Genomic DNA, 26819 nt, shown 5'->3' on the forward strand with positions numbered 1-26819 from the left:
CGAGTTTGTCCAAGCAAGTATTTTCGAGGCGAGCTATTGCCCGCCTATATCAGTGATGTGATGGCTGCGCCAATTGCGCCAAACTGCGCCAAGGGGCTAACCCTGCTACATTTTGTCAAAATATGGGTAATCTGCGCCAAGCCTGTGCCAAAGGGCCAATTTTGGTCGTCTTTCAAAACCGAAACTAAACTAAGTACCGTAACTGAGCATGCATTAGCTAGGCGGCGCAAACGGCCGCCCGACACAAAATACCCTGCATCAATCGTCCATGGTTTTTTGGATGTTTTTTTCCGCCATGCCGTCTCTTCTTTCACGCTCTCGTCGTCTCGTAAGCGTTAGTCTCGACTCGCGTCTTTTTTTTTTTAACGATAGGTGTTGGTGTGTGTGTGTGCTGCGACGCTAGCGTGCTGGGTACCAGCCATGACGTGACGCTGTGATACGAAACTATGTTTTGGCGCGGCGGGAGTTGCTTTTTGAGCTGAAGCTCTCGCTCCTGAAATCAACGGCCACACGACATTGCAGATATGGAGCTTCCTAAACTGAAACATAAGGACCGCTGCATGTTCATCAACATTTATGTTCTTGTTTAAAACATACGCTGCTACAAAAATCCCTCTCTAGCACAAAGACTGCTGAGTCGAAGTATTGATTACCTAGGTTTCTCTTGGTGGGCTTTCTTTCAAGAGGGACCCCGGTACATGAAAAATGTGTTGTGAAGAAAAGTTTAAGTGAGCTAAAGCAAAGAAGGGGATGTCTGCACGCTGAACCCACAGAGCACGCTTGTTTGTCTCGAGTTCAGTCGTTGCACAAAGCGAGCCTGGCTCGCGATGTCTTGCATCAATGCGCTCAGGTTCTTTTTTTCAGTGTTTAACTCGTACCCTCGCCTGCCGGCCTCGCAAGCACGCGGCGCTGGCAGGGGCGGATCCAGACCTCCATTTTAGGGGGGGGGGGGGGGGGGGGGGGCGGTTCCTCGGTGTAAAACGGCGGGGGGGGGGGGATTTTTTATATTTTTTGTGGAGTTATCGTTTTTTACTATCTTGAGAGCTTTTGTATCGGTTTACCTGTCGGGGGTGTACTCTGAATTAAAACCTTTCGGGTGGCCACGCTAGAGGTAAGTATCTAGAAAATTGTGGTGGCACTATCCTTTCTGAACACCATAACGCAAGGATTTTTGTAGATCATAGGAAACGGGATTACTCCATTCGTGTGGCAGCGCGGTAGAAATAGAAAAAGAAGTTTAACTACTGCGGATGAATGTTTGGTGCCATAGTTGCTTTGACAATTGCAGACAGTGTAACTTGATGGCTCAGATATCCCCGGCGGGGCTACAACTTTTGGGCTCCTTTTGCTTGAATATTTATATATTCTCGTTACACTCGCAGACCATGGACGAAGAGCCAACCTTTGCCAACTATACGGAGGAAGCTCATGCAGCTAACGACAATGCGAAAAACGTTTTAATCAAAAACTCGGCTGTTCTTTGAGATTAAGCTTGGCATAGTAGTTAGAACTTTATATTCAGTGCCAAAATGCAGAACGTGGTTTTAAAACATACTTTTCATTGTCGCCGGTTGCTTCAGTGGAGCTAGTACGTTGTAAACAAGTGACAAAAATGGCCCGGCGGCTTCGACGCTGCTCGCGGCGTCAAAACACTGTTGACGCAGCGAGCGAAACGAAAGCTGCCAGGCAAGTTCTTTGGTTGTTCGCCGTATATTTAGAAGGTCCAGAGCGCAGCACATGTGGCATTGCCAACCCAAACTCGTGTTTTCACGTGTTCTAGATGCAACTCGAGAGAACGAAAGCGAATAATTGTTGAATATTTTTGAAAGCATGTTGCAGTTCGGCAACTATAATTTTTAAACTTAGACAAGACCTTAAACCAGCAATGGATCCTTCCAAATTATATTCAATTGCACTTCGTCTGGATATTTTCTGTATGAAAGGAACACTTACTTGTTTCTGGGTAGTTTGCTCATTCGTCAGGGTCGAGAGGACAGGTGCAGAGATATGATGGGGCAGAGCGGTTGTCCGGTCGGCGAATCACAACTGGGCTAAAGGCCGATCACGACTGCAGCATGGATGTTTGGGAGTAGGTGTTTACTCGAACGGGCACAGGCACTGTCTATTTAATTTATGTATAGTCGAATCTTTGAAAGGGCTCGTTTTCCCCAAGTCCCTAGGTAGAGAATTCGAAGCCGCAGTCGCAAACCAGCAAGCCCCGCCCCTCTGTTCCGTTCGACACACACATATTCGCACCTGCAAAGCCGCGCGAAAGCTCTGCCGTCAATCCACAGAAGCCGCGTTTAACTCGAATAGTTACGATGGCGCCAAGGGGAGACAAGGAGTAGCGGGCGCCTTTCCTAAGTTGAAACGCCACCCTAAGTTGAAACGGCATTGTATACAAATAAATGCCTAAAGCGTCGGCTTGAGGACCGCGTGTGAGCAGCCTCCAGCGTTTAGAGTGCTCGTACCGTTTATCTTTCTTTTATTAGCTTCCCGCCACGAGAAGTCGTATCGCAGGCAGTATGAAGCCCATTAGAGGAAGCATCTCCCCCTTCTGGCGCTCGTCGGCTTCTTTCTGTATTCCGCACTGCGGCGCTGATCCTCAGTGAGGGATGGAGGCGAGGATGAAAGCGGGCTTATGTTTAAGCCAAGGTCGTGGGGAAGTCCGAAGCGTCTTCAGGAGAAGCTCAGACACAGACTACACTGTACCCAGAGCATTTGCTTCCTCTCTCAGTTGAGAAGAAAAACAATTGGTCACCTGGTTGTACAGGCTGCATCTCCCCCCCCCCCCCCCGCCTCCCCCTGGAACGTCTCCTCCCGGTACGTTCCCTCCACACTTCCCTTGGCAATGAGCACACCGTGCCAATAAGATACCTTTAGTGAGCCCGTGGGTGGCAGCATCTCAAAGCAAGCCAAAAAAGACATGCCAAAAGACAAGCCCAAAACCACGAAGAAACCATCAAACGAAAAGAGATGAAAAGGCGGCGAGAGGAAGGTTAATCCGCTGTGTATAGGATCGTACCCTTGAGGAAGGCTGCTTGGCGTCTGCGTTTGGGAGCTTTCAGGGCACAAACTTTTCGCAGACAACCTCCAAAGAGAGAGAGGGAGACAGAGACAGAGAGAGAGAGAGAAAGGGGACTAGATATGTTGAATCTATTTCCCCCCCGTGCTCGACGTGCTGGCCTTGTTTCGAAGAGTGCCAGCAGTCGTGGACCCTGATATTTGGTGCGCCTCCCCACTGCCTCTCCACTTCGAAAGTCCTGGCGCCGTCACCTGTCGGGAAAACCTACCATGACCTTGACGGAGATAAACCCTACTTTGGAAGCGCCCAGCAGGCGCGTCCACCCACCGCTGATTTTAATCTATTGTCCCTCGCGTCGATTGCTTACGTTTTTTCTTCGAGCTGACGAAGAACCCCGGGGGGGGGGGGGGGGGGTTGCCTGGCGAGGCGTTTGGGGGGGGGGCAAGCGCCCCCACGGTCCCCCCCACCCCCCCCCCCCCCCCTTGGATATGCCACTGGGCGCTGGACTCTTTTTTGTCTCATGCTGGGCAGTTACATTTTGCATAGACTTTTGGCAACCAGTTGGGACGGAGCGGAGAGGCATGGTTTCGGTTTCGATCGAACAGCCGTTTCGCTCGCGCGACAAAGCACGTGCACCTACAAGCCTACCGGAGTTGCCTCATGTGCATGCGAACCAACGATGCGAACATAATTGCACGACAGAGGCACCAGCCAAAACGCTTGCAATTCAGTGTTTTACATTTAATTACTTTTGACGAAAATCTGGCCCGTCGGCAATCAGTAAAACGGTGCCAAGCGGTTTTTTGGAATTGCTTGGCAACGCCTACAGCACTGTACACTTGTGGGATGTCGCAATGTCTCTTTGGAGACATTGAAATTGGACATTCAATACTATCCTAAGCTAAAGCAAAGATTGCTCCAGCCTTGCAGAATGTTTTGAAAAGCAAAAAGAAATGTGTCATGTCATTGGCGTTTCAGTTACACCTTGAAAGACTCCCAGGTGGCCAAACTTGCCCATAATTGGTTTATTTCGGCGAGCAAGATTCCCTTCGCGTGTCCAGCATTTAAAACAAATATTTTTATTTTTATTAAAATATCTGCTTTAAAAGCTACTTTTGCTGCTCCAAAACACTGTTTTGGAGCAGCGTGGGAAGATGGCTGCGTGGGAGGTGCCCACGCAGCCATCTTCTCCGTGCGTGTGTTCCCTTCCGCAGTCCGGTCATCTCTGCTCTTCTTCGTTAGGGCAGATGTCCGCTTTGTGTCCGACAGCGTGACAATGCGTGCACACAACTTCGCGGGGTCTGTATTCACATACATCCCTCATGGAATCGTAGTGTGTGACATAGCTTGGGGTTCTCTTACCCTCGGAAGTGATTACGGTAGTCTTACCGTTCTTGCCCATCGGTTTCGCATCCAGGATTCAGTGTGTAGTGTTCGCCAGGTTCGGTAGCAGGTTTTCTGGATCGTCGGTCGTGTCGATCCCGTAGATTACCCCTCTGACCTGGTTCCCAGTCACGGCGATGTATGTGGAAACTGGGGTCTCCTTGTCTGGTGTTCGTATTGTCTTCAGCTTTAGAAAGTGCTCCGCAAGGTGTGGAAACCAAGTTTCCATCGCAATGATATTAGTGACCTCCTGGATCCTAATTCGATAGCACCTATCGTATTTGGAATGGTTGTGAATAGCCTTTGCTAGGGCACTCTTCAGATCTTTTGGCGACAACTCTGTCACACGCACTCACTCACGTGGTCGTGAGATGACTTTGTCGTGTTTCATATCATAACCTCCCATCTGTTTCTTCATAAGTGTCGGCGCTATCGCTTTCTTCCGGGCGCCTCTAGAGACGACGGTTGACCAAGCAGCTTGGTGTATCTCCTCATCACCTGATGGGTCCCGCGAGCTCCGCGAAGCTTGGTGAAAATTCACATCGGCAGAGCTCAGATAATCCGAATTTCGGAGTGTCGGCTGTCCCGACGCATGAATTTCAATGTGGTGATCGTCGGCTTTCACCGCCTCGTCGAACGTCAGGATCGCCTCCACCAGGCAAAGCTGCTGTTGCTCGGCGTCATTGGTTGTCGGGTCGCTTGGAGCCCTTGTGGTGTTCTGGTCGCCCTCCCGGGATTTCTGGCCGAGGGTCGGTGCAGTCTTGGTCAGCAAAAAGCCTTTTCCCAACGTGAAGAGCTGATTCACTCCTGTCGCTGCGTTAGTCGCGTCAGCAGCTGCCATTAGGCTTAGCTTTGCCGTCGGTGCTGTTGTGTGTAACAAGGCCTTCATTCCGGTTCTCTGCCTTTCTGCTCTGGTCCCAACCAGCAGAAGATTCTTCGTTCCGGCTCCGGGAGGGCTCCCATGCTTCGTCGTCGTCTTTTGGGGGGCCATAAGCCCCCAAAACAGGCGAAATCAAGCAAAAACTGGAGTTCAAAGATTCAGTGCTGCTAACTTGATAAACATCGTCCTCGTTTTATATTATATATAAAAAAGTAATGTATATTAAATGTTTTAATAAATTCTGTCTAGGGCAGAAATTCATCAGGCCAACTATTCTATGCCATGTACTTTTTTCGCAGAAAATTTTTTTAAGATCCTTCCGTTAGTCAGCCTCTTCATTGTTTCCTTCATTTTGTTTTTCGTAATCACTGCAAAACATATTAGGCAGTTTGTGCACTAAACTCACTTATAAGTCACAAATAGTAAAAAACGCAAGACGCTGTGGCCTTAAGCTATATTGGCAAATATCAATAAACACAGATCGGTGAACGAATGATTGGATCTCGACCCATTTATGTCCATAGTATGAAAAATTATTTCAATATCTTTAATCTATAAGGGTGAATTACCCCCTTGCCTTGTTTTCGTACATTATCTTGTTAAATTTACCGAGAACATATGATACGCTTCTGAACCATTTGATGTAGTTAAGAGGTGCCGTGCTGCGAAAATGCCAAAATCGTTGAGAGGCAAGGTTAGCATATGAGAATTTAATAAAACAAATGTCCCGCATCCATCTCACGCTTCGTCTGTGTCTTTGCTTCAAGTCGTAAGTTACCCTGGAAAATGTATTTACTTAGTGCGCTTTTTATCTAATCCTTCCTAAGATTACTGCTTGTTATATTGGATGTTGAGTAGTCTCTGATGTCAATGCATATTTTATGGGGTGATGCATATGCATTATGTTTGCTCTAACCTTGGTGAGTTGTGGGTGTTTTGGGGGATGTATTCGATTGTGTATAATAAGGTTTTTCCACTGCACTAAGTAAGTTTCTTTTTCCTTTAAGAAATGCAACATATACAATTATGAATAAGACTGTCCTTCACAATAAAGGTAGATCAACTATAATTTCATAGTCTTTTATTATCAATTCTGACCTGAGCAAGCGCTCTCCTAGGAGCGATTGTTCCCAATGTAACGAGACTATGATGCTATAGTAAAATCTGATCTGGCCATAATTTAGTATGAAACTTAACTGTAAACCATGAAGAAATGTTAAGAGTGAGAATGTTGTTGATATAAACAAATCTAAATTTAAACGTTCCCTTACTCTCAACTAATATTAATTGGAGGGTGCTTGTATAGTCTCATTCTACTTGTTACTTTACTTGTTACCTTGTTACCTGCTACTTGTTACCTCACTCTCAACCAATAGTAAATGCAGGGTTCTTGTTACCTCACTCTGAACCAATATTAAATGCAAGGTGCTTGTTTAGCCTCGTTCTACTTGAATATACATTACAGACGGTGATAAGTGCGCACAGAAAAGATATCGTGTTTTGTTGCTCTTTTGATGGAGCGCTGTCGCAATGTGCGATGCGGGGGGGGGGGGGGGGGGCGCTGAATTTTGCCCCGTCAGGGGGGGGTAAGCACTTGTCTGGAGGAGATTTAACCATGTGCATTGAGCAGAAAGAGCCTCTTTCTGTCTGCCTGTCGGACAATACACACTTCCAGAACAACCCCGGACTGCCTAGTCGTTGTCGTCCCAACCACACGTAACACTAGCCTAAATAATGAAGGTGTGTGAAAATACTAAGGCAAACCACTGCAACGGCATTGTCGTAACTTCGAAACGAGGACTGAATTATCTTTAATACCGTCATAAAATACGTGAGGCTAGAACGGTCGTATCTTGCAAATATGAACCTCTCACAAGGTTGATTTGTTTGGTTTGCTCGAATAACTCGATATTATTCAGGACTCGTTTATAATTTGTTAAAAAACGTTTACTTTTTTACACAAAAACAAAAAAGAACGTACAGAAATTAATTGCAATCAGCGAAATGATGCCAACAACTGTGGAAGCTTCAAATACAGTTTCGTATTTTGGAGCGTTTTACACTTGGAGTTTTTTCTTCATTTCTGTGTTTTACAACAATGCTTCTTAACTGAATGTTGCCTTCTTATGCATAACTGACCGGAGCTGTGCCAGTGAAGGTTAAATTATCATTTGAGACAAACGTAGAAGGATAAATACACGCCGATAAAATTGTTTACGCCTATTCGAAACGCTCCAGCGACAGCCGGCATAGGCCCGTGGCTGCAGCGATTGCACCCGCATTTCTTCCCAGCACTTGGAAAATATTTGTGGTAATAAAATATTTGACCTTATCAGGCTATTTTATTTATTACGCAATTTTACTTTTTTAGAGGGTAAAGTATACGAGTGTTGTATTCACCATGTATCAAGCTCGGCTGACAAAAGAAAAGGCGATAATCATCTTGGTAAGTTAGCTAAGTAATTAACATTCTTGAATTGACATATTAGTTATCGGCTTTAGGAGTTGTGTTGAAATTTTCAGTATCGACAGAAATTACAATTCGTGTTCAAACAAGATAAATGAAAAATTGTTCCTTAATGCGGCTCTTTGCTATTTCTTAATCAGTCACCGCGTTCCTAAACACGATTTTTGAAATTGCGATGGACAACTTCTTGGGACATTTAGTTGAAAAATGGTATAACGAAAATATCAAAACTATAATTAATTTTGTTTTATAATTTATGGGTTATCACAGTCCCGGGTTATGGCGAACACTTTGATATTTCGTCAAGAAAAGAAAAATTATCAATTTTTAATGTGATTTATCAGATTCAATGCAAAAGAATGAGGAGCCCAGGAAGAAAACTATATGCGTCGTAAGGCTTAATTACAGCTTACTTATATTTTACGACTGTGATATAAACAATCCAATGGAACATTAAGATGTTCCTGAATGGTCAGTTGAAAATTTAGTATAATACATGCGCCATGGCATGGATGTCCAAGAAACTTGTAGATTGCATGAACGAGGCGCCATAAGCGCTCACCAGAACTACACTTGAAAAACTCGTTTCAGTCATGTCATCAATATCTTGAAAACTTGATATCGGTTAGTGCGCCGACGACGCAAGTGGCGACTTGACTCACACCATTACGTCCGCAGCTTTGTTTCTATAACATCCATAACGTCCAAAGTTCAAGTACATAAAGGCTTACCTTATTCATTACTATTCCCAAATATTGATTAAGATTCCTTCCTTTCAGTTTTTGAAGAGCATCGTCGTAGACTATTCTCGTTTCAACCGTAACTGTTCGTGGCAAGTTCCGCAGGCGTTGTCTTGCCACTGAAATAAAATTTGAATGTGGAACGTAGTAATGAAAAGCTTTATTTTAATCACTTTATTTTTATTTTTTACACCTTACACCTTTCTGAGCATGTTAAGCATTATTGCGTGTTGCAAAATGCATTATAATAAGAATCAGCATTCTACCCAGGTACGACGCCAAACAAGCGCCTAATTTGGCAAAAGTGTGGAGCGCGGAAGGGCCTAACTTATGCCTTGTGACATTTTGCTCCATAGCGCTTGTCTGTGGCAAACTAGTTTGCCTAACAATGGCCCTAGTTCGGCAATCCTGAATCATGTTATAGTTGTCTTCTATCAAGAGTGCCAATGTAAGTGCCATACTTGAGGCACAACTCCGAAAATAAATCTTATTTAGGGATTCAGGAGAATGCCAACGATTGACCTTCCTCTTGCCAGCCACTGGCGTGCCAAATTAGTGCAGAAAACGCCAAGGAAATACCTATAATACGCTGAAGTTTGGCTTGTATTTTGTTAGCCACAAGAGTGCTGCCGAACATACACTAGGACAAAACCGACAAAAACGTTTGACGCAGCATTATCATATTTCGTCATCCTCCTTAACATCGCCAAATGCCAACAAAAAAGTTGCTGCCGTTAAGATTTGATTTTGGGTTGGCGGAGTGTGAAGCAGGCGTGAGCTGTAGAAGAACGACTTTTTTATGACCATGATTTAACAGTAATCAGTAACAATGCAAGACAAACACAGAACTATGCCCGCTTTTCCAACACGTCTCATGAGAATTGTTTGTGTTGAGGAGACCTTTTCACGTCAGTGTCATGCAGCGCTGGCGGGATGGTAGCAGTTACGGTAACGTTAAAGCAGTCTAAGGGGCGTCCTTTGGCCAATAAGCAACTCTTGACGATGACCCGTTTACCTACGCGCGGGCAAAAATGTCGAGCGCATTCTGCGGCTTAAAAATCCGCATTGTCTTGTGCAGCTGCGGCAAAATATTTAGCCCACATTATGGTAAAGAATTCACAAGACACCCAAACTTGAATAAAAACGTTGTGGGCGAAATTCAATTATATTTTTTTTTGAATACGTGACAGGCTACCCGCACCGTGCCAATACCCGATCGGTTTTTTATCCCCATACGTATATAAAAAAAAAACGCCAGCGAGATTTGTCCTGATAGCCTAACTCTGGCACTGCAGAAATATCGGTTAGAGTGTAAGTAGATATGGTATCCCTCTTTTTCGCTTTATACTGAGCAGAGAGGAGAGACGATTTGTTTGTTTCAGCTTCGGGACCAGAGATAAACCCACAATATGTACAAATGCAAAGTTTTTAGGAGTCACATCTGGTTCACAGCGGCTAAATGGGATAACGGAATGTAGCCAAGGTTTTGGATGTCAAAAAAAGAGGGAGAGGCCATGCGCGGGTGTTTTTTTTAGTGAATTCATATCGACCATGATGGTATTCACCCAGTCGTCTTTCTAAGTGACAGCACATATTTCCGTAAGTTCAAAATATATCAGATGGTAGACGGACTACCAGAAAATAAAACCTAACTTCGACGCGTCACTTTTCAGGTGAATTTAGTCTGAGGCATGCCAGATTGCAACCAAACTAACTGGAAGTCAAGCCTAATTTTGGAGGAGTGAACCTATTGCTGCGGCGCTTGTGCGGCGATTTGAGTCCAAAGATGCCTAAAGGAACTATGAAGAAATGAACCCTATCTTTGGCACATGTTGAGCCATCTGGGCCCTAAGGTCCAAGATAATACCTGAACTACCAGGTAGAAAGCCTAACTCTGGCACTTGCTTGGCCATTTTGTCCAAGAGTGGCCAGATGACTGCGGAACCATAAGGAGGTCAAAGCTCACTTTGGAACTTTTTTTGAATATTTAGGCAAAAAGTTGCCTCATGGCAGAAGAACAATTTGACAGTAAGCCTAAGTCTGGCACTTGTTTAGCAATTTTGGGCCAAAGATTCTAGATGACACCCAAACTACCATGGAGTGAATCATAACTATAGAATTTGTTTGGTGTATTAGGGCCAGCATGCCCAGACTGTTCACGAAGAGGGTAACGTTAAGCCCGACTTGGGCTTGTTCTGCTTCTCAATGCCTTAAAGGGCAACTCCGCTTCATTTTTGATATTTAGAAAACTATGTAGCCCTCTTCAGTATCATATAGGAAGACCCCATGTCTAATATTACGATATAAATCCGTTTATATATTTAATAAACTGGCCAGCAAACCTTCAAGCGAGCCAAGTCGCCAAAATCTGCCAACTCGAGCGTCCGGCGCGAGGCGCAATCATCAGGGCAGTCAATGCCACGGAGTTGGAGCGGCCAACGTTGAACCACTACGTCAGAGGCATGCTTACGTCATTCTCACGTTTTGCTTGTTTTTACTTCTCAGAGCGAAATTGAACGATGACGTCATGAGTTTCTCCTCCCGGTGTTGGCTGACCGGGCGTTCACGTGATCACCGTAACACGGATCCGCTAGTTTGCGCTGCCCTGCGCGCTTATCGGTCTGTTTCTCCGCTCCCCTTCTCCTCTTTCGTCTCCTCCCCTTCTCGCTATCCCCGGGCCATCACCGCCCACGCCCTGCGAAGCAACCTGCCCGCGTCAAAAAAAAAAAAAAAAGACCTGCCCGCGTCGCTTGTTTTGTTTCTCGCTCCCTCCCGAACGTCACAAGACCACGTGGTTCGACATGACGTGCATCACTCTGACGACCCTAGACCAATGTTGCCTGACGCAACCGAAGTTTCGGTTTCGGTATCAGCGGATGTTTATATTAGGATTACACAAATAATATTTCACATTTCGCGAATCCGAAGACGTAGAGTTGTTTAGTAGTGCTTTGTGAATTTGAATCACATGGAAGCCTTAATTTTTCGGAATTGAGCGGAGTTGCCCTTTAAACAACAACACAAAAGCCCAATCTTCGTCCAGGCCTCTGCACATTTTGGTGTTCGGAATTTGATTAATAAAACAAAGGGCCGTGCGAAAAACGAACGATTAAAAATTACTTAAAATTGTCTACTTTACTCGTTCGTGGCTGGAACCCCCCGGCACAAAGAAACAAGAAAACATTCTCCGTAATTGTGCTTTTTTTTTAAACTTCAAACAAGAATTGAATACATTTCGGAACGCCAAAAATTATATATAATCGCTTATAAATATTCAGAGCGATGATTCCCACATGGTGCCGCACAAGCGCAAGATGATTTTAATTAATGCAATTGAAGATAAAGAAAATAGACTGAAATATTTGCTTGCAAACTATAAGCTTCGTTTTATAAATTGATTGTTCTACATAGGATGAGCATAAGAAATCGAGGTGTTATTGACCCTTACTTCTGATAATCTCCAGACTGAAGGATATTGCCATAACCTATACTATCGCATTGAAAGGAATTATTTTACTCAATGTACGTAATAATGTGCTGGTTTCTATAAATACTAAAAAATTCCTAATTGTGTTTAATGTAATGAATAAAGTTCATGCGTTTTGTCGCGTGAATGATCAATTAAAACTAGTCAATTTCACTCACCTTTGTGGATGTCGCCCCTAGCTTCTCGTTCTGTTAAGTGTGCATAATGAACTGCAAAATAAAAAAAAAACTGCATATATCTCACTGATCAATTTTAGCCAAACATTTTGTTCGGGAACGAGTAAAACCAAAGTAGCTTGCTTTCGTTTCGTAGGAATAGTTCACTACAAAAATATATGACATCTTGTATTCATTTATTTGATGTATAAAAACTTACCCTGTTGGAAAATTTCGACGATGGAAAGATGATGGAAAAGGCTCATACAAGCGTAACCGTAATATGGGACATCCTATACAAGCGAAAAGGCAGCTCCAGTATAGTGGATTAAGGCGGAACCATACAGGTAAGCAGAACCATACAAGCGTGTCGTATTATGGGACATCCTATACCGGCGAAGGTGGATTATGGCGGAACCATGTAGGCGGACGGAACCATACATCCATAACGTAATATGGGACATTCTATACCAGCGAAAAGGCGATACCGACATGGTCGAGCCATATGGCTCCAACATGGTGGTTTCGCCTTTTCACTGTTGTAAAGGGCGATTTAGTTTTAAGCGTTACATATATGTTTAGAAAGGTCGTGAAAGCTAAATTAATGCGATTTGTGCAGGCGAGTTATATGGCCAGGCGTACATAGTATAGGGACCTAGTCGTAACGATCAGTCAGATAATTAAATACAATTTGTTAATTAACTTTTTAATTAGTGAAAATGAAAATATGATTTCTATTAGAAACTTGCTGAGTCACTGAAAACCATAAAATCAACTTTTTTAGAAGAATATAATGCAGGGGTAGCATTTTACGCGTTCTGTAAAAATGCTTTATTGGACGAGTTTCTAGGTTTCAGTTTCTTATCAGAGCTCATCTCTGCGCCCAAGGTCCTGTTCCCCCTTAGACACGCAATGCACGTGCGCCTTGCTTCCCTCCATCCTACGAGGGAGGCGAGGGGGCGGCTTCGCAATGCGGCCACCGGGCAGCAGGACCGCAGGTGCAAAGATGCGCTCTGGTAAGAAACCAAAGTCTGGAAACGCGTCCAAATTGACGATTTTTCTAGAACACCATAAGATGCTGCTCTTGTCTTATATCTTCACAAAGAAAATTGATTTAGTGTGTTTTGATGATGCTTAGCAAGTTTCTATGTGGAACCATGGGTCTATTTTCACTGATTAAAAATTTCAGGAACATACTATGCCTAGAGAGAGGCTGAAGCGGTTTTGTATTTGAGAAAACACTTTTCAATCTTCTTCATTTGACCTCCAGAATCTCAAATATCAAAATTATTTGCTAATTTAATTAATCGAGGCTGCATAGAGTCATTTTTAAAGCGCTGTGAAAGCACTTCCCTAAAGCGCGACGTCACAAGAGCGCTTTCAAAATTTTTGTTCACGCATCTTCATCGCCTATCAAAGCTATGCATGCACATGCTATTTTTTAAAAGGGCAGAAAAATGTGTCACGACTGGTGCCAGTGCGGGAGACTATACCTAGAAAACTTGAGATTGGACGCGCGGCCCTTAAGCGACACACGCTTGGCGGCCGAAGGGTCTTCTTACGATGTCACTATTGGTAGGATGTTTTTTTGTGTTTTCTCACGTTTAGCTATGTCTTTGTGGAAAACGAATGGGATATTCAGATTCGCGGGATTAAACTACGCTAGAATGACCCTCCATCTAGTTTTCTGAAAGAAGTCTGGCACATCTCTGTAATAAGCCGACTGATCATTACAAATTAGCCTTTTATACTATGCCGCCCTGGCCATATAACTCACGTGCACAGACTGCGTAAATGTAGCTTTTACGGCTTTTTAAAGAAAAATCTGTAAAATATACAAAAAAACACTCTGTAGAATGTCCTCCAATACGATACGATTGTATGGTTCCTTTCCCGCTTGCATTGTTCAAGAAAGACTTGTGGATATCCAGCGTTTCATTCGAATGCTGGATGTCAGCGAGTCTCTACATCAGTGAGTGGTTTCAAACAAGCATGATGTTTGCACACCAGTAAGCTCTTATCCGAGGCTCACCAGGAGCACTAAGAGCAGAGGCAAAATGTCGTGACATGGTGAATTTGGTTGCAGGTATTTATTTTTAGAAGAACTGCATGCAGCAAAGCTCAACTTTGCTCAAAAGAAGATAATTAAAAATTCAATACAGAACAATGGTGTCCCTCGAGCTGTCAGACCAAACTCCCACTCTTGCCACTCAGGAGTTCCTAACTTGTGCGTAGAGGATCAGCACAACCCAGATTTGTGCTGCAAGCGCACCTGCAATATAAAAGTTGAAAAAACATGAGATGAAATATGAGACGTTTACAATTCTCTGTAATGTGAAAATACAGTACAGATCTTGAAAAGGAAGATGGGAGGGTATGCCCCTCCTTCCCCTCCCCTCCTCCTCTTCTGCTCCCTCCCATTTAGGGGGAAATTTTCCTGAATTTAGCGGGAAAATTTCCCCACTAAATTTTGCGGGGTAAGTTTCCCAATAAATTTAGCGCGGAAATTGATGTCACATGACCTCAACACAAATGCAGTTTTTCCGCTAAAAGTAGCGGGGAAAATGGCGTCGCATGACCGTGTCACGTCATCCATAAAAAAATTCAGTTTCTCAGCTAGACTTAGCGGAAATATTAACGTCACATGACCACAACATTAATTCAATTTCCTGCCAAGTTTAGTTGGGCGGTTACGCCGACAGCGACGCCGCGAAACGCGGAAACGGGTGCTAAGAGCTGCGCTAAAAACTAAATGCATCAGGTGAAATAAAGTGAACATTAGAGATACTGTAAGAAAAAGAAGAGAATCTAAGATACCATTCTCAGATCCTTCCTTTTGTCCGTTCTCAAATGTTTTGATTTTAAGAAATGTTTAACTCTTTATTCATACCCAGAGAACCCCTCCCAGTTTCAGCATGAATGCAATAAATCAATGCCGACTACACCTTGTAAACTATAATGCGCATGAAAATGAATGTTTGCCACATAGTCATGTATGAGTCAGTGGCTCAGATCTGTAATTACATTTGTATTGAGGAACATTCCTGAATAAAACTTATGGGCTTCGAATTCAACAGTTTGTACTTCCATAAGGAACACTGTATGGCACTGATTTTTTTTGTGACACATCAGAAACAGCACAGCATTGCATGGCATGGCATGTGCTATTCTAGCATGGCATGTGCATGGCATGTGCTATTCTAATGCCCATACAACCTCCTTTAACAAAATTTTCTTTGTAGAGCTTTTTATTGGTTCTTATTTAGCTCGCACGACAGATTCGGTACCTTGAATTCTCACTCGGCATCAACAGTTTTATATATTAACGTAATAGCGAAAGACAAGATGTATGGACTTGAGTACGGCTCAACAAGCACAGATGTTGAGAAAAGTACTGAAGAAAACTCAAATGTCAAAATAAAAATAAGCTGGAATGTGGATACGATTATGTACATGGTCATGAATACAATTAGCAGATTCAATATGAAGAATATGTGTTAGACGCACGCTCAAAGAAACCTGTTGCATCTATATTCATTCAAATTACTTTGCAGAACCCAGCGCTGCAGTCTCAGGTGGGAGTTCGCTGAATGAGTCTACTGAAAATGAGTGTAGAGGGAAAAAAGCAGTTTGATCTGCGATAATGAGCATTACATAAGTGACATGTCATTATTACTGTTACAGTGCCGAATGTTCCAAACTGTCAGTCGCATCATTCTGTGAGTTCCCTCCGTACATTACAGGGTTTGGCTCTCTCGAATGCTTTGCGAGAAAAATGATGAACTGGAAATATCTAGAGTAGTTCTAGAAAAACTATTTCCAGAATCTTATCTCAGCATCGCAAAGAATATAAAAAGTTTCTAAAGACAAGGTTAGTGCAGGAGTTGAATAAACTAAATACTTTGTTTTTCGAAACCATCTTGCCGCAGTAAACGTATGAAGTTCCCCTAGGTAGAGCTAGTCATTACGGATGATTGTGCCAGTTGCGTACCATAAAAATTTAATTTGCGACCTACAATATTTACAGACTCAACCAACCCTGAATAAGCGGACCACTTGGCATGAAAGATTGGCCTCACCATGAGTCTCTGCCAACATCTACATAATAATTTCCATGAACCTATGTATTTCCAGAAAATATTTGGTGCGAGCTGCTTAAAACACAAAAGCACTTTTTAACAGGTGCTGATTGTTGGGCAAATTGGTACGGTACGTTAGAAAACATGATTGCGCTTTGAAGACGGGGACATAGGAAGGACATACACCACAGAGTGCTAACTTTCAACTGATTTAATTCAAGAACCTCTGCGTCGAAACACACTGCGTCACCGCACCACGTCTCAACCAATCCTTGGCCCTGCCACGGACCGCAAGTACGCCAACTCCTTATCCGCCAAGTCAATTGACGCCACACTGACACAACACGTGCCGGAACTATTTATAGCATCAGCCTCCATAATCTCTCTAACAGTCATATCTTCGTGCCTAGCAAGAACAGTAGACGGAGCAAATAATGGTTTGCACTCGCAGTCATGATCTGTCGTGTCACTGTCATGACTGCGGGTGCAAACCGTTATTGGCTTCGTCTACTGTTCTTGAGAGGCACAAAGATAGGACTGTTAGCGAGATTATGGAGGCTGACACTATAAATAGTTCCGGCACAAGTTGTGTCAGTGTGGCGTCAATTGACTTGGCGGATAAGGAGTTGGCATACTTGCGGTCCGTGGCAGGGCCACGGATTGGTTGAGATGTGGTGCGGTGACACAGTCCGTTTCTACGCTGAGTTTCTTGAATTAAATCAATTGAAAGTTAGCGCTCTGTTGTGTCTGTCCTTCCTATGTCCCCGTCTTCCAAGCGCAATCATGTTTTCTACCGCACTTTTTAACACTAATAGAAAGCCTGTAGTGGGCCACAACTTAAGCAGTTTTCACTTCATTATGAAGAGCAATCACACATATGTAAACCATGAATATAGGCCTGCACTGAATTTTTTTCTTAAGCTGAACGTGCTATGCTCTGTTTACTATATAAATCTTTGCAGAGCTGACAATGTGCAAGTTCCTGTTTTTTTATATTTCACATGTCCCGACTGCTGGGTGTGGTAGGGACATAAGATTGATGACACCAACGAAACACAATGATTATTTTAAGACTTTGTTTGGCTATAGCACGAGCAAGGCGATCTGCGGGAAGTTATTTCTGTGACACCGTCGAGCCTACATCCGCGGGCTTTAAGTTCACATGTTAATCATGTCTGCAGACTCCTTTTTGTAATTGGAACTCCATTCAACCCAAGATTTGAATATGTTTTTTTTTGCATTTTAGGCTTAGTAGTACTTCTGCTAAGTACTTAATAGTGCTTAATAGGTAAGAAAAATGCTTATTTCAAGTGGCATACCTAACACCTGATGGCACGAGGACTCCCCTGTCGTGACGCTGATCGAAAGTCACAGGCAGGGAGATACTGCGATGCTCTTGTTGCTGGGATTACCTCCCCCATGGTCCTGGCCAGACCACAGAAAAAAAATTGAGTCCAAGCTTGTGGCCACTAGGATCTCCAGATCTTGAGGAACCCAAGTAGCTGAAAATAAAAACAAATCACAATCAAGTACTTGGCAGAGCTACATTAGAATGGCTAGCATATTCTTTCGTGATCAGCACATAGATCCTCTTATTTTAGTCATAGTCACCCCCCAGGACAAGGCCACGTAGGCGTTAAAATGATGGGTACCGAATTAAGGCGAATGATCAAATGCATTCATTTAACCCTCTTTCGCCCCAACCTGAGAGACTTCTGTCAAATATTCACATTCAACTGTAAAGACTACAAATAAAACTACTACTGCAATGCAGAGCCGTATAGTGGGAGAGTTTAGCCGGTGGGTGTGGCAACGAAGGCGCCGGAGAGGAGGAAAGGGAGGAGAACGCCAAAGGAGGGATAGAGAAGGCAGCAAAGAGGAAAAGAGGAGATGACCGCCATTTTGACGCAAAGCTGTCGGCACGGAGCACTGTTGAGGCTATGCGTCGTCTGCTACGGGCTTATTTATTTTTTTCGCCTGAATAAAAGTGCGTTCAAACATGGAGGAACTTCTTTCTTTAAGTTTTTAAGCCACCGAGGAATAACACTATATCATTTTATTGCCAGAGCCTGCCAAATAAAAGGAAAGAACCGAAATTTGAATATCGATCCCATGCCGGGCAAATGAATGAAAATGGCGGCCCTCCCCGCTCAGCTGGGAGCAGCCTAGAGTTCACGCGCATGCGCTCACGCCTCTTGCTCTGTGCCGCGGGCTGATCAGCTCACTCGGAAGGGAGACGTTACTGCAGTGAAATCATAGACTGCCAGACTCTCCCCATATATGGCTCTGCTGCAATGGAAAGATTTTCCTACCCTCGTGCTCAGCGAGTGTCGACTGTGGATACAACTCCAGTTCATACACTCGCTGAACATGAGGGTAGAGTGTACCAGCAGAGGGCAGGTGTCTGGATACAAAGAGTTTAGCTGGCACACCAAGAGGCTAACGAATAAGAATGGGTACTACTCTGAGCAAAATGCCAAAAAAGCATGGATCTCGGCTTGACACTAACAGCGGCACACAGTATCTATTTTACTGACAAAGGGGTACTAAATCATTATTTTCAGCTACCTAACTAAACTAAATATTCTTCCCGGCTTGCTTTTTAGGAAAATCTCTAAATTTAGAAGAACTACTAAGACAACGGCTAAAAAAAAAAAAAAAAGCAATGGCAAAACCAGCAATCGAATTCGCCTGCTCTCCAGTAGCACGACATCTATGGCAGGCAGACCTGCAGAATGAGCAAGCAGTTTAAAAACAGAGTATGTCTTATGTATAATTTTTTTTATGCTGCAAAGCAAGCGCTGGAAGGAGGTTTCACGACATTAACGAAATTTCTTGCAATCAGTTGAGAACAAATTACAGCAGTGAACTTGTCCTTGCTTCTGGCATAACGTTTTAGTGTTGCCCATGGAAACTCACATAAATTTGTAACTAAAAACAAAAAAGACTAACCTTCATAAAAAACTGTAACTTTGGCAAAGAAAAGTTACCTTGAACAAAATATGTACAATACAGTTGTACAGCGTCCATTTATGTGCTTAACCAATTTTGAGGCAAATCGGGGACAATGAAAAGAAGACGTTTGAGTACAATTAAGGGACAGACAAAAAGGATGCATACCTACAACAACAAAAATTTAGAACGACCACGGGCAGGAAACTCTGGTGAGGCTCTCGGAGCGACTCCCTGATATGGGCCTGCGCAGACCACAGAACAAGATCGGTCAGAGCTTGCAGCCATAAGGTGCTTCATACCATGAAGTTACAGAAGCGGGTGCAATTGGAAGCAAAGTGCAATTCATTTCTCTGAAAAACGAAGAGTTTAATAGCTAGTATGCATTCATAAGGTGATACAGTCATGAATGCACAGATTTTTCAATGCAGCGCTATATCACCAACTTGTTAAACATGCCGGGCAACACTAAAAACTGAGAGCATTATTTTAAACTATCTCAGCTTAAAGTTAACCACGACAGAAGCTTCAAGCCATCCTTGCAAATTCAGTGCACAAAGCAAGCCATGTGACCTTCTAGTTGGACGCCATGGTACGTCCAGCTTATAATCATGTGTCATGCTGTTTTAGCTGCAATGGCTTGTAGTGTCAAAAGTTGTCCAGCTTAAAGAGACTAAATGTATAGACGTTTATGAGTGGGGCACTCACCTAGTCTGCAGCTACATTGCGAAATAGGACGTTCCAACCGGGATGTTTGCTGCCTGTTACCACACGACCAGCTTGTGCCCAGCGATTGTTCCGAGCTGAATACATGTCCTCGACAGTTTCATTATTTTACAAGCATTTCTATGAATGTTAAACGTGACTGACTTACAGGGAGACTCCACCTCAATGACTAATGACTTGGGATACCTAACTGAATACTGATATATCAACTAAATGCAAAACAATTACTTGGCAAGCATTACATTTTTCAAGACGCTGGGTCGACTCCGCATTAAGTTGAAGGAGTCGATGCGTAATAGTACAATACAAACAAAAATATGCCTTAGAATTCCTTTTGCACCCCCAAAATGATGTTTTTGAAGGTAAGGTACACAATGTTCTTGATTTAGAAAGTGGCTCAGCTGTACAAATGCATATGCAATAAGGGCACTAGCCAAACCTATTCTACTCAGCTCTGTGCAGGTTAAGCTAAGTTAGAGTATAGAAGTACACGCTCACTAACACCATCAGAAAGGCAGGGAGAAGTAGTGATGGGACGAATCACCGGTGATTAGGATTCGCTCAGATTTGGAAATTTCTGAACTTCCCGCGACGAATATTCGGCAGATTCGGAAATTCGTCGCTGGTTGCAAACGCAGCGTGAACCTTTTTCGTAAACCTAGCAAATGTGGTTAGTTCCTTTTTTTTTAGGTACTGTTACTGGATATAACCAGATTTCGTCTTGCTTATATCAAGGTATGGTATCTACTGTACTGTCATTCTAAACCCTGGCACGCGCCCAGGTCCAGCTGAGCCAACGTTGAGCTGAGCTGATCAATGTGGTTGACGTAGGCCTAACCAATGCACGGTCTGGGTTGCTGTGCGGTTTTGCGGTGATCGGTAAAATGTAGCGAAATGCTATGTATTATACATAATGTGGCGCAACGCACAATAAATATATTCAGGCAAGGAAATGCTTCGTCTCCTTCTCTAGAGCTGCGTATGTCTGTACCTGTAAGGCGCGAGAGCGGGATGAATGTTGCTCGTCGCAACTTCGACCGCATACCGGCACCGGTGGCGAAGAAAAACGTCGCTAATTCGCACAGTCGTTTTCCGTTTCGGCAGCGAGTTTTGTGTACGTGAACTTTATTTGATGAAAAAGAAACCCAATACAGGGGTGTCCAACGCAACTTTATTGTTTGAAAACAATCACTTAATCGAATATCATTAACCGGAAAGGTACAAATGTACTGCAGGAGACTGTGTAATAGTACTGCGCAAAAGGTTTCAGATTGTTTCCCGCACTGGTTTCCCGTGTTTCGATAGCAATACCTCAGTGGACAGGCGTAGAATATAACTGAATCGGACGTACTCACTTGTGTGGTGTGTGCCTCTATTACCGTAATTATAAGCACAAAATGTGCCTGTGCCGAACAGCACGTACGGCATCGATCTCCTACGGCGATGAAAACATGAACTTGTATTTTCACGTGCACCAAGCATGCCTATTTTGGTCGTAATCCGGAACCGAAAACAAGTGTACTGCGATGTCTGCCTATCGTTCTTGACAAACATCCAAAATAATATAAATAAAGCGGAACAATTTATTGGTTACTATAATATTATACTACCATATTATTTTGTGCAGTTTGTAGAATTTCGTGAATTTAATATCCCGACACGTTGAAACACTCATCAACATGATCTGGCAACCATGGCAACGCTCCGAATCTTTCCAAACTTTTCCGAATCGCTTGAGATTCGGCTATTCTTCCGAACCTTTCCGAATCTTCAGATTCGGCTCCGAATCTCGATTCGGATAAAGATTCGTCCCATCACTAGGGAGAAGTCTCCGTTGTTCCACCTCCAGCCCGTCTGCTACCTTCGATGACAATTCAGCGCCTGATGAGCCTGGAGCGAGCACATCTGTCCAAAGCGGGGTGAAAAGCACAAGCACGTGCTGGAGGACGCCCAGCCATTCTCCTTTTGTCATCGGCTATACTACATATTTTTAGTAAGACATTTTTAAGTGAGGAAAAGTACTGAAAATATGCAGTGCACCTTAAAGATAACAACAGTTGCCATTCACCATTTTCCAAATAAGTGCTCCCACCTATCGGAACATCTACACATGTGGTACGTGAGTAGGTTCAGGACTGAGAGGCTAGAAAACGAAGCACTCACAAGGCTTGTCTGGCCCTTCCAACCATGCGGGTACATTCGTTGCAAGTTCCCGATTTGTAGACAAAATGATTTAGAATGAGCAAATCTTGTCTACGCCCGAGGTAGAACATTGAATTGCGATTCCCCCATATTGTGCGAACCATCCTTCAAACTGCGGTACCACCTGCAAATGAACTATGTTGTGCTGCGGCACGCGTCCATGCTGCCTGCTTCAGAGGAAAACCACTGCTCGTGTTGAAGACGACATTCCACAATGTACAGGCAACAATGTTTAACGAACTAAAACAAAATTGATATCATTCAATAGACACAGATAGGCTCACAAAGTGTCGACACCATGATTGTTGTTGTTGGTTTTACTCTTGTATACAAACAAAAGTGACTTCCTCTCTCCTCCGACGTACAGTAAAACCCCCTTATCTTGGTGGCCCCTATTTCTTCTCGAATCGGTCACAGAGGACATAATCGCAGCCACTGGATTCCGCAAAATTAAAGGCCGCGAAAATTAAAGGTTCGCCAACATTAAGGGGTTTACTGTTCTTCTGAGTTTCACGTGATGTTAACATTTCAAGGAGGCTGAAGGTATTGCTTTAAGAAAAAATTGACCTATGAAAAAAATGCCCTTCTTCAGGTTAGGCAGGCGAGGTTCTTTAGCACTACCTATAAGGCGGCAAGTTTGTTTCGGCAGACCTTTTGGTAAAACGGAGTCACAAAAGCAGCTATACTTGGCGTCAACTATTTTGTGCTGCATTATTAAGCTAGAGTACATTCCACAGTGTTTCGGCACAGCACTGTTTGTTGCGAGAGCATATGTGGTTTATTGTTGTATACCATTTGCATTATCTAGAGAAACTAGTGCTGACAGAGTTGGAGCACTCCAAATATTAACAGCCGACTGTAGAAGCATTGAGAGATGCACACATGCAAACTGTGCATTACTTAAAGGCGGATTCGAGCAAAGGTAAAAACAATATCTATACTTACGGCGGCCATACTTGCCTTTCCCAAGCACGACCACTTTTCCCTCGGTAGCACCATCCAGTAAGAAGCACCAGCAACACGCCCATGAGACGCCGCCGACTTCTGGATTGAATGGCGACCCGCCTGAGGTCTTGGAAGGAGATCCGGAACACTGCTTTAGGTCAGATGTTGTATCTGGTGGGGCAGGGACTAAAAGTAAAAATTAACAAATTTATCTGAAGCGCTACATTCCTCCCTATTGGAAAATCTCGATGATGGAAAGATGACGGAAAAGGCTCATACAAGCGTAACCGTAATATGGGACATCCTATACAAGCGAAAAAGGCGGCTCCAGTATAGTGGAATAAGGCGGAACGATACAGGTGGGCGGAACCATACAAGCGTGTCGTATTATGGGACATCCTATACCAGCGTAGTGGATATAGGCGGAACCATGTAGGCGGACGGAACCATACATGCATAACGTAATATGGGACATCCTATACCAGCAAAAAGGCGATACCAGCAAGGTGGAGCCATATGGCTCCAGCGTGTTGGTTTCGCCTTTTCACTGTTGTACAGGGCGATTTAGTTTTAAGCTTTACATATATATTTAGAAAGGTCGTGAAAGCTATATTAATGCGGTTTGTGCAGGCGAGTTATACGGCCAGGCGTACGTAGTATAGGGACCTAGTCGTAACGATCAGTCAGATAATTAAATACAATTTGTTAATCAACTTTTTAATTAGTGAAAATGAAAATATGGTTTCAATTAGAAACTTGCTGAGTCATTGAAAACCACCAAATAATGTCTTTTTAAAAGGATATAATTCAGGGGTAGCGTTTTATGCATTCTGTAAAAAGCTTTATTTGGACGAGTTTCTAGGTTTCAGTTTCTTATCAGAGCTCATCTCTGCACCCACGGTCCTGTTCCCCAGGGGCATAGACACGCAACACACATGCGCCTTGCTTCCCTTCATCCTACGAGGAAGGCGAGGGTGCGGCTTCGCACTGCGGTCACCGGGCAGCTGGACCGCAGGTGCAAAGATGCGCTCTGGTAAGAAACCGAAGTCTGGAAATGCGTCCAAATTGACCATTTTTTTATAACGCCATAAAATGCTACTCGTCTTATATCTTTACAAAGAAAATTGATTTAGTGTGTTTTGATGATGCTTAGCAGGTTTCTAATTGGAACCATGGGTCTATTTTCACTGATTAAAAATTTCACGAACATACTATACTTAGAGAGAGGCTGAAGCAGTTTTGTATTTGAGAAAACACTTTTAAATCTCCTTCATTCGACCTCCAGAATCTCAAATATCAAAATTATTTGCTAATTTAATTAATCAAGGCTGCATAGTCATTTTTAAAGCGCTGTGAAAGCGCCTCCCTAGAGAGCGACGTCACAACAGCAGCTTTCAAAATCTTTGTTCACGCATCTTCAGCGCCTATCAAAGCTATGCACGCACATGCTATTTTTTAAAAGGGCAGAAAAATGTGTCACGACTGGTGCCAGTGCCGGAGAATATACCTAGAAAACTTGCGATTGGACGCGCGGCCCTTAAGCGACACACGCTTGGCGGCCGAAAGGTCTTCTTAGGATGTCACTGTTGGTGGGATGTTTTTTGTGTTTTCTCACGTTTAGTTATATCTTTGAGGAAAACGAACGGGATATTCAGATTCGCGGGATAAAACTACGCTAGAATGAACCTCCATCTAGTTTTCTGAAAGAAGTCTGGCACATCTCTGTAATAAGCCGACGGATCATTACAAATTAGCCTTTTATACTATGCCGCCCTGGCCATATAACTCACGTGCACAGACCGCGTAAATGTAGCTTTTACGGCTTTTTTAAAAAAAATCTGTAAAACATAGAAAAAAAACTGTAGAATGTCCCCCAATACGATACGATTGTATGGTTCCTTCCCCGCTTGCATTGTTCAAGAAAGACTTGTGGACATCCAGCGTTTCATTGGAATGCTGGATGTCAGCGAGTCTCTACATCAGTGAGTGGTTTCAAACAAGCATGGTGTTTGCACACCAGTAAGCTCTTATCCGAGGCTCAACAGGACCACTAAGAGCAGAGGCGAAATGTCGTGACCTGGTAAATTTGGTTGCAGGTATTTATTTTTACAAGAACTGCATGCAGCAAAGCTTAACTTTGCTTAAAAGAAGATTATTAAAAATTCAATACTGAACAATGGTGTCCCTTGAGCTGTCAGACCAAACTCCCACTCTTGCCACTCAGGAGTTCCTAACTTGTGCGTAGAGGATCAGCACAACCCAGATTTGTGCTGCGAGCGCACCTGCAATATAAAAGTTGAATAAACATGAGATGAAATATGAGACGTTTACAATTCTCTGTAACGTGAAATTAGAGCACAGATCTTGAAGAGGAGGATGGGAAGGTATGCCCCTCCTCCCCCTCCCCTCCTCCTCTTCTGCTCCCTCCCATTTAGCAGGAAACTTCCCTGAATTTAGCGGGAAAATTTCCCCACTAAATTTAGCTGGTTAAGTTTCCCACTAAATTTAGCGCAGAAATTGATGTCACATGACCTCAACACAAATGCAGTTTTTCCGCTAAAAGTAGCAGGGAAAATGACGTCGCATGACCGTGTCACGTCAGCCATAAAAAAATTCAGTTTCTCAGCTAGACTTAGCGGAAATATTAACGTCACATGACCACAACATTAATTCAATTTCCTGCCAAGTTTAGTTGGGTGGTTACGCCGACAGCGACGCCGCAAAACGCGGAAACGGGTGCTAAGAGCTGCGCTAAAAACTAAATGCATCAGGTGAAATAAAGTGAACATTAGAGATACTGTAAGAAAAAGAAGAGAATCTAAGATACCCTTCTCAGATCCTTCCTTTTGTCCGTTCTCAAATGTTTTGATTTCAAGAAATGTTTATCTCTTTATTCATACCCAGAGAACACCTCCCAGTTTCAGCATGAATGCAATAAATCAATGCAGACTAGACCTTGTAAACTATAATCCACATGAAAATTAATGTTTGCCACATAGTCATGTATGAGTCAGTGGCTCAGATCTCTAAATACATTTGTATTGAGGAACATTCTTGAATAAAACTTCTGGGCTTCGAATTCAACAGTTTGTACTTCCGTAAGGAACACTGTATGGCACTGATTTTTTTTTTTGTGACACATCAGAAACAGCACAGCACTGTCATCCTCGCATACCTAACAAGAATTTGTATTGTTTTTTTAGCATGGCATGTGCTATTCTAATGCCCATAAAGCATCCTTTAACAAAATTTCCTTTGTAGAGCTTTTTATTGGTTCTTATTTAGCTCGCACGACAGATTCGGTACCTTGAATTCTCAGTCGGCATCAACAGTTTTATATATTAATGTAATAGCGAAAGACAAGATGTATGGACTTGAGTACGGCTCAGCAAGCACAGATGTTGAGAAAAGTACTGAAGAAAACTCAAATGTCAAAATAAAAATAAGCTGGAATGTGGAATTATGGACATGGACATGAATACAGTTAGCAGATTCAATATGAAGAATATGTGTTAGACGCATGCTCAAAGAAACCTGTTGCATCTATATTCATTCAAATTACTTTGCAGAACCCAGCGCTGCAGTCTCAGGTGGGAGTTCGCTGAATGAGTCTACTGAAAATGAGTGTAGAGGGAAAAAGCAGTTTGATCTGCGATAATGAACATTACATAAATGACATGTCATTATTACTGTTACAGTGCCGAATGTTCCAAACTGTCAGTCGCATCATTCTGTGAGTTCCCTCCGTACATTACAGGGTTTGGCTCTCTCGAATGCT

The 26819-nt window shown here is 43.3% G+C and overlaps 1 pseudogene; it reads right to left on the reverse strand.

Annotated features, from left to right (window-relative positions):
* Positions 1-26819, reverse strand: part of LOC115309480 — a 60083-nt pseudogene that overhangs the window by 14495 nt on the left and 18769 nt on the right.

This window comes from Ixodes scapularis, unplaced genomic scaffold (genome assembly GCF_016920785.2).
Source record: "Ixodes scapularis isolate PalLabHiFi unplaced genomic scaffold, ASM1692078v2 PGA_scaffold3__209_contigs__length_174095766, whole genome shotgun sequence".
Lineage (NCBI taxonomy): Eukaryota > Metazoa > Arthropoda > Arachnida > Ixodida > Ixodidae > Ixodes > Ixodes scapularis.